This window comes from Pungitius pungitius, chromosome 2 (assembly GCF_949316345.1).
Source record: "Pungitius pungitius chromosome 2, fPunPun2.1, whole genome shotgun sequence".
NCBI classification, from domain to species: domain Eukaryota; kingdom Metazoa; phylum Chordata; class Actinopteri; order Perciformes; family Gasterosteidae; genus Pungitius; species Pungitius pungitius.
The window spans coordinates 28,946,444-28,959,024 of NC_084901.1; positions in this window are offsets into that span (position 1 = coordinate 28,946,444).

Genomic DNA, 12,581 nt, shown 5'->3' on the forward strand with positions numbered 1-12,581 from the left:
CCCCATAACACCTCTGCACTGAAGACACTTGATACAATAAAGTCAATGTGCACTAAATATTTGCACCGGTTTAACAACCCTAGATAGTTTCTGTTTATATCTGTGCATTATTTAATGTTAATTGCATCTGTCTGTTTTGCCTAATTTATTACCAGGTACCAGGTCAGGCCATGAGCCACCCTCTGTATAGCGCTTTATTTATTTGTAATCGGTATATACTGTTGTTTGTTATACTTTTTGTTGCACTTCTGGTTGGATGCCAAACTGCATTCCGTTGCTCCGTACTTGTACATGTGTAATGACAAGAAAGTTGAATCTAATCTATAGGACATGCTGTTTAAAGACAAGTAGACATGTTGGTTTCAGCAGTTGCGGAAGTGATCATTTTCTCCTACGTTAAGGCTGCCAACACTTCTTTTAGTTCACAGTTTGTACCAGTGAATATACTTAGAACCCAATACTGTACATTTCCACCCCCGCATCCACGCATGACCCTGCACATCTGAGCTCAACCAAGCAGCCCACACGCTACGCTTGCTTGTAGGAAATCCCAGTTTCAGATGGTCAGGCCACAGGGGTGCGTTGGTTCTCGCAAACAGAAAAGGCTCCTCTTGCGTTAGGAAAGAGAAATGATGTTTTATTGAAAGTTGAAAGACCTGTTACCTGCTTGACAAGGATGGAAAGGAAGCAATGATCGTGAACTTTTAAGTGCCTTACGTACACCAACCTTGCATGCATTGTTTTCACTTCTTAATGTTAGTGGCGCAACCTCTATCAGGTTCAAACAAACAACGTTTCTGAAGCTTCTTCTTTTGTCCAGTGTTCCAGGAGGTTGCTCTGCATACTGTATCACCGCCTCACAACGCAGGAGAGCTTGCAAGCAGCTTGTAAGCCGCTGGTTTCTTGCAGTGCCGCATGTCTATGTGTAGCATTTCACGTTGCCTCCGCCTCCTCCGCTTTGGAGCCCAAAGACAGCAGATATTTTGAATTATGTAAGAGGTGAACATTCCGTCCTCGATGCAGAACGACATCGACGGCTTTTCTTTACATATGTTTAACACGGCCAATGAACATTTACCTCAATGAACATAGAAAAATGACAAAAAGTATGTACTCAGATGAATAAATACACTAAAACGTCCCGGACAGAAAGCGTTAACATATTGATTTTAAATCCTCTCATGAATAAAATATAAGAAAGAAAACTCTCCTGGAGGCCAAGATGATTAAAAACAAAAAACACGCCATTGACCATTTGATATGAAACAATTTTTAGAGCAAAGTAAGCATTATGGGGATCTGAAATTCTAATCTAAGTAAAGAGACTCATTCTCGAACATGAATATTCAAAACTCAAGGTGAAACCTTTAAATGTGTGACCTGCTCATGACTCAGCTACCTGTAACCACCAGAGCAATAAGGTTGAATGTTTTGGGAGGGAAGGTGAGTTTAGATTAAGTCATAATTGGTTAAAAGTTTTTGCTTTTCAAAATTGAATTGTGCAGTCAGTGATGTTGACAATGGTGGGACATGTCATCTGTTCAAATGTCATATGTAAACCACTCAAAGCAACAAAACCACACACAGGAAGAACTCAACAGCCTTTGTAGATGAACAGAAAAGCTTTTCTTTCTTAGAGTTAAAGTACATTGCGAGGGAGGGAACGGAGATCTCCATCGAGGATAATGTTGCACGGTGTACCGGTACTAGAAAGGTACCGCGGTACCCTTACGTTGAAAACCGTACGGTTTTGAATTTTCATAGTACCGGTATTTCATTTAAAAAAGCAGCAACCAGAGCGCACTCAGGGTTCTGCTCCTGGGTGGGCGGGGCTACCAGCTCTCACATGCAACAGGCAGCTGTCAATCACAGAGACTCATCTCAGGGGAGACATGTCCTCATGTGCAGGAGCTGTTGCCGACCGTCCTCGGCTCGTTGAAAGAAAAGGTGCCAGAACTGAGATCTGGAAACGTATATATGTAACGTATAAAGTATTTTTTTTTTAATGCATTTTTAGGTGTTATAACCAGCTGCTAACATCGCTAACGAGACGTCTTGCTAGCGGCTAAACTTTGTGAAACCTGTTGAAATCCGCTTACTTTGTTTATGACAAACCAGCAAGTCAACATGCAGCGTCACAAATGCGCCATTTACCGTCGGCGAGGTTGGAGATGAACCAGCGCGGATTGTTTTTTTGTGTAATAAATTCCACGTGTGGCGTGAGTGTGTGTGAAAACCTTCAAAAGCGTGTGTGTCACACGGGGAAACCGTGAGAGATGGCACCCTGTAGCTGTGTTTGTGTTTGACAACAACTTTCCTAACAGTCAAACATCAAGCAAGTGCAACACAAGACAAAGCAAGACAGAGCAAATAAGTTACTGAATAGTCCAGCAGAAATATAAACATGCAAAATGACCTACAGTTTCACTCATGTGGGCTTATGTGATCATGAGGTCAGAATGCACACAACATTGTACAAAATAATACACACTAGATGCCATTTTCATTGTCGTTTTTCAATAAAGGGGAGAAATTGCCCTTTAATTGTGTGTCCATCTTTAATGTACCCAACCCACATATCTTTAGGGTTTTTTTCACCTAAAACACACACCTGTAAAATAATGTAATTCATACTTCTGGAAATAACGATGTAGTCATATAGTCACATAGGGACAATAGGTCTGCATAGCCGTGTATAATCAATGCTATGATTTTACCATGTTGTTTTCATTAATATCTTGTTGAGCTAATACTAACATGAATGCCATTTGTTAAGTGTTCAACAAGCTGGTAAAATGGGAACCTTACAGATGTTTTATTTATTACTATCATAGATAAATGTTCCAGTATCTTATTTGTGGTATCGTACCGAAAGTATCGAGTATCGTAATATTTTGGCAGGTATATTATCAAAGTCATAATTTTGGTATCGTGACAACCCTATAGGGGAGTCACCAAAATCAAAGAGATTTGGGTCTATAGCATCGTTTGGTGGCTTAGATGGCTGTATTGGCGTGACTGTATTTACAGTATACATTTTGGCAATTACCATTCCAATGGGTATGGAGGTTTTCTTTTGAGACTCATTATGAATGAGTACCATGAAGCGGGTTTCGTCTATATCAGCGTTTGATAATGGCTGAACCAGCACTCCGGCTGGTAGTGACTGGGAAAGGGGTGCATCAATCAGCCCAATGTCTTTTGATACCGGGGTCGGCCTCTCTACTTTGCAGGTGGCATAGTATTTTTTTTAACATTGGGCTATGGAAAGTGGACCAGGTCCTTGCCATTTCACTTGGCCAATGACATCATCTATTGCCATTGACGGAGCAAGCTGAGGCTGAGCCTGAACCGTTGCGTACACTGGTTGGATTCTCATGGAGTGCACTATGTTTAATCAGGTACAAATGTGCATTGTCAATAATGTTCAAGGGTGGTTTTAGGCCTGGCGCGTAGGGAAGGGTCAGCAAACCCTTAATGAAAGAGCTTTTTTGGGTTGAATTTGGGGGGGGGGGGATTGGGTTTTTTGGGTTCTAAAGGACATTTCATGGGAAAGAAATGTATGATCTGTATTACATGTACTACATTCCACTCGGACCCACAGTAAGCTCACGTCATGTACGGTTTGGTGTTCAACCGTCGGCATCTTGACTTTACCATCGAAGGAAGTACTTGAACTATAAACGTAGTAATTGTCATGATACTGTTGAGAATTATGGGATCCACCTCCAGGACGACGCCACTAATGAAAAAGTATAATGAGCTCTTTCACCTTGGCCCACATATTTACTTTATTTAAACCGAGTAAGCCTAATGTGGATTAATCTACTCTGGTAGGCTAATTAAAGCAATAATGATCACATTGATATTTGTTTTCTTTCCTGTGGGATTAAAGACATTAGTGATTGACTTTGATAGTGTTATGTTGTAAATGGTATTTATTCATGTGTTTTTCTCCAATTAAAGTCCAGCAACACATGTCTCAATTTCACCTCATTTCATTCATAAAGGCTTTTCAAAATAAACAGCAGTCTTGACAGGAAACTATGCAGGACAAAAAATGACGTATGTATAAATAATTAAATAAATGTATGAATAAATACAGGAATAAATAAATAAATGCGTAAATAAATATGGAAATAAGAAAATGAACGTGACCATAAATAGATAAAAGTTGATAATAAAACAGGTCTTAAACAAATACAAATCATATATTTATTCATACATTTCTGTACATTTCCACTTTTATTTATGCGTGTGTCTGTATGCTAATGAGGTGGGAGATCCTAACCTCTGTCTTAAGCAGGATTGGTCAGAGGAGTGTGATCACTCCCTACTCCCTACTCTTTCTGTCTTGAAGTTCGCTCCTCGGCAGAAGCTGTTAGCATTTGGCTACACGGTATTTTCAAACCATTTCAAATACATAGATACATGGAAACTGTCGCGACTTCTGTGTCCAGCAAAGAAAATGAACGGAACAAACACACACACACACATGCGTGTGGGGACGAAATCTGATGGGAACGCATTACCCCCCCGATCTACAGAACCGTTCGTGTGAGAGGTTTTGAGAAGTTTGGAGTTTTTTAGCAAATTCTTTCTTGTGGAATACCTGATGCGGCCCAGCTTCACCCAGATACTGCCTTCAGGGGCCCTCAGGTCATTTGTGTTTGAGACCTGTGAGAGTGAGATTCAGTCAGTCAGTGATCCACTTGCAGGTGGAGTCGGGCACACGTAACAACAGCAGTTGTTTAGCTCACGTTTCCTAAATGCTGATGTTCAAGGTGCCAACATACTAATGTTGTACCAAACTGTTAGATAGCCTTGTAGCGTTTACTGCTTGATTTTTTTTGCAGCAAATACTATATTGTAGATTGTAGGGTTAGTCCTCCTTATCTGGACATGGCAAGTAAGGCTTCATAGGCTGAATCCAAACTAAAAACAGGTCTAATGAAAAAGTTGCATAGTCATCATATATCTGATAGGTCCGGAAAAGCTTTGTGAGATCATCATTTGTTTGCGCCTTGTGAGGAGCACGTTCGTCTTTGGGGGAAACATGTCTGCTCATGTGCAACATATACAGTATAATTAGCACATTATTAGAGGGCGGGTAAACAGACCTGCACACACTGTTGAGGATAACAGCAATGGACTGCCCACGGTTAATGAGGCATGGCAAAGTAAATGGATAGTTAATGAATACATGTTGTTAACTGCAAGACGAGGATTTCAAAAAAAAAAATTAATTACTTCAGCAGATCAAAGTTTCCTCAGCGAAGGACTATTCTTCAAACAGGCCTGAAATGCAGATTCCAAATATTTGACTGCTTGCGACTACCTCTGCTCAAAGTGAAGGGATTCCACAATGTGTCATGGCAGTCCAGATGTCTGTAATGTATGGCCTATATCTAAGTGGTGGAAACCTGGCCATTGGTCCTCTCCTGAGAGGCTCCTCTGAGAGCGAGGGTCTATTTCCAGCCAGCCTATTTATACAGTGCTTGCCTCAATAGAGAGGCAAAATGAAGCAAGATCTTCCCCGCAATCAGGCCAGGAGACTGAGTAGCTTCGGTGGACCAGAATCCCATTTTCACTGTGAGACATGTGAAAGCACATCCTATCCATCTTGGCAGTTCCCCAAATCAATGCGATCGATACAACATTGGGTCATGTTTCATGAGTAAGTGTGTGGGGGAATATAAGTCCTGTTTGACATCATTAGTAAATTGTATTAAAGGTGATAATGCGTTGAGCAATGCTTAAGCCTGATTCAGTGGCAGCTGGTGGATTTGTTTTTTTGGTAGGGCCAGCCAATCAGTTTCAGTAAACATCCCAGTATGATTCAATGCAAAAAAACGGGTATCAAACACACATTGTTACTTAGTATGGGGCGCCTTTTGTAAAATGTCGCACGTTGTAAAATCCTGCACAGTTTTGGTACGTTTAGCAATATCATATGATAAAAAGCAGGACAATATTCATATGTCACTATTTCAAACATTTAGATATCTAATATACATATAATAAGTATAATATATTAAAGGCTAAATATATTACAATATAAATATATTCATATAAAATCTATTAGAACTTGTATATGTATATATTGAGATGCACCCATGAACCTAGTTTGTTGGGGAAACACCCGATCAGTGTGTTGAGGAAAGCCCCACAAAACTTCACACAATGAATTATTTTGGATAAAATGTGCCTGTTTTCGGGTCGGGTCTTCTTGGAAGGACACTGCCGGTGGTCGGTCTTGTTATGTTGTCAAAACTCAATGAATTTTAGGTGCTCAAGTTACAATGTCACTCATTAACTTCATCAGTGATTGGCTAACTGCTTCTTAGACCCGCTGCTTTGGGACAACGAGAGAACAACCAGGTGACCACCAGCAAACACAAGGGAAAGCAGCTAAACAAAAAATGCACAATCTCTTCACAACTCTTATCAAGTCTGTTACATGCAAAATCTTGTCTTGTCAATTTGTCGATTTTGAAGATGTTTAATTGTGTTAATGAGGAGAAACCTCATCGAGACAGCTGGCTGCTTGAAGTTGAAACTTGCACATCGCAGGAAGGATCCTTGAAGTGTGAGTGTGCCCCAGGAAACCCGCTGCTGAAATGCCTGGAGGGCGCTGGAACAGACTGCTTAGTGTTTTTCATCCCCGCATATGCTCAGGTATAGATGCTCTTTTCAGTGGACGTTCTGCAAGGGCATAGTGTTTGCTGTATATGGCATTCTTTTAGTCCACAGTGTCCCTACCATGCCAAACTCCTCCCAAAATTGGCATCCATACAGGGTCTCTTGACTTCATGCTGCCGCAAGGATAAAAATGATGACACAGTTGCCGTACATTGACATGCCTGGTGCGCCCTTCTGTGTGAGCGTGCTTTCTGTCAGTGAAACCAAGGTTGTCCGGTGTCACCCTGTTTCCGTCGTGGCTCAGCAAAACGCTTCAGTAAAAGGGTTGTGACTACATCTGCTGCTGCCGGCGGGAGGGAGGGAGCCCGACGGACTGGGATTGTGTTTCGAGCATGTCTCCCATTAGGAAACGCTGTGGGAATCTTTCATTGTTGGTTGCACAGAGAGATGAATGTCATTAAATGGATTGAGACCAACAATAAGGTATTTGAATTTAAATGTACAAAAGGCAGGAGAATGAAACAACGCTTATTTTCCTGCTCCTGACTGGCCGTCATCATTGTTTCTTCACCTTTACAATTTTGCTTAAAAACCAGCAAGGTCTGTTTTCAATGCAGTCGTTTATTCTTGCAAAACAACACTTGTATGTAGGCACTCAAAGGCTGCAGGGCAAACCTTCCCCCACCAACATTTACGCCTCTTCTAGCATCTCCCATCGGACACGTCCCCGACAGATGGATTCAAAATCAACACCAGAAACAATCGAGAAATGTGTGAATGCCTTAATCACGCCTCTATTTAAAAAAGAACGAAGCATATTGGAACATTAAAAGTTAGAGAAAAAGCTGCAGCTCAGAAGGAGGCACACAGACTGAGAATGCATCTGCTCAGTGTACATACACACACGTGTCGAGGAATATCAGATTTGCAGTGTGCAATCATTGTGGCCTAAAGTGCTTTGGACACAAAAAATGGCACAACCATGATATAAAGTGTAATAACTCGAACTACTTTGTCTATTTGTACAATGTATATTTGTGGGGGTAAAGGGGAACACATGTAGGTGCTATAATGTGTAACAATCAGTTCATATGTCACTTTGTTGACCATGCCGGCACCGTTGCCAGTTCTCCTCCCGGGCAATTTCAGCTGTTTGCAGTGAAACATTATCAAGGATGGGCGAACAGAGAGCATAAGGGTGATGTCTCCGCACGGCCCACACTACCAATCAAGAACAAAAGTTATGATCACTGACTATCTACAGTAAATGCGTGCATGCCACGGACGTAGTGTAAAAAGTGAAGTATCTTGAAGTCCAGGATGTTGGGTTCAGAGCCTGCTGGTGTTGGTGTGTCTTGGTCTGGGAGCTCGGCCTCTCAAAACATCCCAGTACCTTCCCTCGATTACTCTTCCTTGCAATGTGCTTTCATCCCACCATCTCACAAAAACATGAAACGGTATTGTATGAGTTTTTCTCCAGATGGAGAAAATAACCAGCACAATTCCCAACCCAAATCATTCCCTTAAATGAATGCATTGCTTAAATTTTGAATCTTGGAGTTTGGAAAAAACAGTGATGCGGGCGGGACAATAAGATTCAACTAGTGGGCGCTTCTTTTGGAGACGATTCATTTGGAAGCCAGTGGACGTCTTTTAGGATGATTTCCATCGACTCAAAAGGCCAGACAGAAGCTTCACGTAAAAGTGACAGGTTTGCCTTGAAATAGGGAGATGTGTCATCTGTACAGTATCGGGCACTCAAGTGTTATCAAGTACTTGCATGTAATGGGTGGGCAGGTGTACCAAAGCTGAGAGGCCTTCAGGGCACTGCAGATAATAGACAACTCCAATCAGATTCACAAGTGGATAATTGTTTAGGAGGATTGGATGGAATTACTTCATCTATCATCAACGTGGACAGTAATAACCCTGAAAGAGGATTAAATAAGATTTAGAATCAAAATCAGTGATGGTCAGAGACCCCTGATTTAAGATACTAAGCCATGTTCCCTTTAAAATGTCCTTTTTCTTGGACGTCTCCTCAGTGGCTAAGAGCAGAAAACATTTGATAGGCTTGATGTCGTGGCGGCTTGTGCCGGCAGGCCGGGAGGGAGGGAGGACGCAGAGTTCCAAAGAAGTGCTCTTTAATAAATCCAAAAATCGTTGACAAACGTGGCGAAACCGCCGACAGGGACCAGGGACCAGGGACCAGGGATCAGGGATCAGGGATCAGGGATCAGGGATCAGGGATCAGGGATCAGGGATCAGGGATCAGGGATCAGGGATCAGGGATCAGGGATCAGGGATCAGGGACATTTACCGACAACATTTAATGACGCGTCAAAGGGCATGAAGCACACAGGGCTTAAATACACAAGGGAAGTGCAGGTGATTGGACACAGGTGGAAACAATCATCGACACTGCAGACAATCACATGACAAGGCAGGAAGTGAAGTTAAACCCAGGAACAAGAGACATGAAACTACAAAATAAAACAGGAAGAAAACTCAAACCGTGACACTTGAGATGATAATAACACATTATTTTAAATGCTCTTATCATTCAAAAGATTTGCAGGTCTGCTGGAACAGCAGCTTCAGAGGACGATTATGGCCTCAATGTGAAGACGTTCTGAAGGACGAAATGAATCGAACGAACGTAATCAAAAATTGGAAGTCCGGTTGGGGACGTCTGGAAGAGTTCAGCCAAACGACTTCTCTCATTCTGGTAGATTCATTTGTCAGATCACAGGACAGGAAGTATCAGCGCTGCGTTTGCAAAGCAGACCGGAAGAACAACTTACTCACATCAGGAATAACATTATGTTTTATAATTCTTGGGAAAAAGGAAAGATTCTTATTGGTTTTAAACTGGCGTCAAAAAGGTGCAGATCCTCCCACCGCAATACTAGATCCAATGTGTGGTCTCCAAAGACATTAATGTAAAGAGTGTTGTGTGGTGCTTGGTGTGTCTCTAACTCTCATCCTTGTCAGACCTGTTGTCTGCCTGGTTTCTGCTGTGCCCTCTGACCTTGTAATCCTCAACCACAACAACACCGTGACTCCCTAAATGAGTACTAAGAAAAACGTTTTTGATTATAAGTTCATGTATTGCAATCACATCTCCCCATTGTTTGTCTGAATAAAGAGAAGAGCTGGTCAACAACAATGTGGGCTGTGAAGTGTTAACTAAAACCCCTGAAGGAAAAGATTTATGTCAATATTAGCTTCTCTGAACAAGTGGAATTTTATGTTATATTTATAGATGTGTGTCGGTGAAGGTGTTTTTTTTATGCTGCTTTAATCCTGGGGGGACATTTTCCTTTTGGCTCCATCTCCGCCTACTGGAAGGTCAAAGGTTATGGTCAGCTAAAAAATCAACATCCCTGCCTTAAAGCTGAAGGACGATCCTCCTGCTCATGTTTACCTCGACGTGTATCAAAGCAAGCTGGATTAACTGCTGAGCGAGGCGTGAAGGTGCACCCGCTGTGGATGAATGCAACCTTGGTGGACGTGAGCCAAATTTTAACATGAAGCAAATGGATTAGCTAGCAATTAGGAGGTTTGGTTTTTTTTTCCAATGCTTCTATAAAGGCAATTATTGGATTATTGAATCAGCAGTCACCAGAACCATAAACAATGTAATTGCTAATCATTTTTAGTCCAAACAACCGGCCTGGCTTTCACCTACCTAAGAGTCAAAATGACAACAGAGGAAAAAACACTGACAAACTACACTGAGACACAGAGACCAAAACAACAACAAAGTAATGCAAAGTAATCACAAAGACACAATTATCACACAAAACAACTACAAAAAGACATGATCAAAGAGTTAAGGGAGATATTTAAAACAAGAAACAGAGCAAGGAACTGCAAAGAGAAGAGAAACAACCACAAAGAGACACAAAAAAACTACAAAGATGCAAAAAAAGTCCTAGAGACATAAAACAACTTCAGAGAGACACAAAAAATGTGAAATGCATAACCACCACAAGGAGGAGAAAACAACTGTAAAGAGTGAGAAAAAAACAAGAAAAAAGGGTTTAACATCTCGCTCTCTGTGCGTCGGTGGGGCCTTTTGCAAGTTGTGCCCAAACTTTTTTTTCAGGTTTAAAACTTTATTTTGCGTTTGGATCTTTTTTTTCACATTCAAACTTTTGAGCCTGATGTGGCGTAAGGGGCGGGGCGTCGACTGCAAGGAGCGCGTCATCATGAGTGACAGCTTAACAAATAAGGCTGAGGACAGATTCGATCATCCCGGTTCAATAGCTCGTCAGCGAAGCGTTGTTAAAACACAAACGACACCTCTCTGTGACCGTTGTGATGTAGACAACAAGCCACAACCCCAATAAGCATCATTTTATCATCACGGAATGGTCTGCGAGCTGGACGAATCACGTTGATGTACAGCCGCCTGTGAGACGAGCGCGCAGACATCACCATGGTAACGGAGAGGTGTCGTCTGTGTTTACGTGCTGTGCTGCTTCATTTGGAATGATTACAGTACAAAGTCTGCTTACCTCCGTGTCGCTCCTCACAGTCGCCTCCCGTTGGAGTTTAATGGCGGAACAGACGTCAAGTGCCCAGTCGATCCACCAATAGAAACTCCTGGTTAATTTGGCGGCGTAAGCCCCGCCCACTACGTACAAAATCCGAGATGGAAAACTTTTTGATTCGAGACCAAAGATTTTTTGTTTATGTTTTGAGAGCAAAAGTTTTTGTTTTGAGAACAAAAGTTTTTGTTTTGAGAGCAAAAATAATAGTTTTATAACTATTACTAAACTAACAAATATTTAATTCTCAGTTCATATATTTTTACTTATGAACTTTATTTTTGCTTGCAATGCAAGAAATTTGCTCTCAAAACATTTTTTCGTTGTTTGCATAATAAAGACATAAATCTACCTTCATAGGAAGCCCGAATCTGTGAATCTTTCCAACTCTACCGAACTCAGACGCCATCGCATGGATGCTGCACTGCGTCCACACTTAAGTTTGTGGAAGTGAGAAACTTCCACAAACAAAAGTTTTGAACCTGAAAAAAAAAGTTTTGAATCTGAATTTTTTTTTTTGGAATTTGAAAATATTAATTCTGCAACCGAAAAATATAATACAGTGAATATCAAAAAATAAATACAAGTAAATAATGAAAGTATTCCAAAAAAATAATAAAACGGAGTCAAAACTATATCCAATCCCAAAATATTTTTCGTCCACTTTATTTTGAATACAGTGTTGTATTTTTCAATGTATTTTTCAAGTTTTCAAAAAATTCTTGAATGAACAAAACTTTTGACCTGGATTTGGCTCCACATTAATAGGCCAGTCCATTATTCTGGTCCCTGGTGCATTAACAACTGATCTGCAATTTGACAGAGGGAGGAGGAGGATTTATGAGGATTTGGTTTATTTTTTTTTCCGCCTCATCAAGGAACCCAACACACGTTGACTTCTGACTGACTGAAATGCAAGTTAAAGAAGTGAATTGCAGCTGAAGTAAAGCGGCGCCATAAGCTCTACTCTCCGCTGTCTCATTTTCAGTCTGCCTGCCTCTCCCTCTGCATTTGTTTGGTTTTGAGGATGCCACGTTGGGATGGATTTCTTCTTTCATTCTGGGGGATGGTGTGATTTCCCGACAGCTTGACTCATGGTTCTGACTCATTAGCTTCCTGCACTGCTGGAATGAGCCTCATCAATCGTAACCCCCAGCGTCGAAAAGAGCTGCTCCCTCCCCACCTGGCCATTATGGCTCTCTTTCAGTGCAATAAGCCTGCAAAGTGGCTCAGCTAAATGCAGGGTGACAAATATCTCCGACGTTTTCATAAGTGCTGTCGAAAGTAAGAGTATTTTCATAGTGACTCACTCAATTATGCTATTCAGGCCGCATCAAACAGGAGAACACATTTGGTATCTCATGTAGGCACATGTTGCATTTA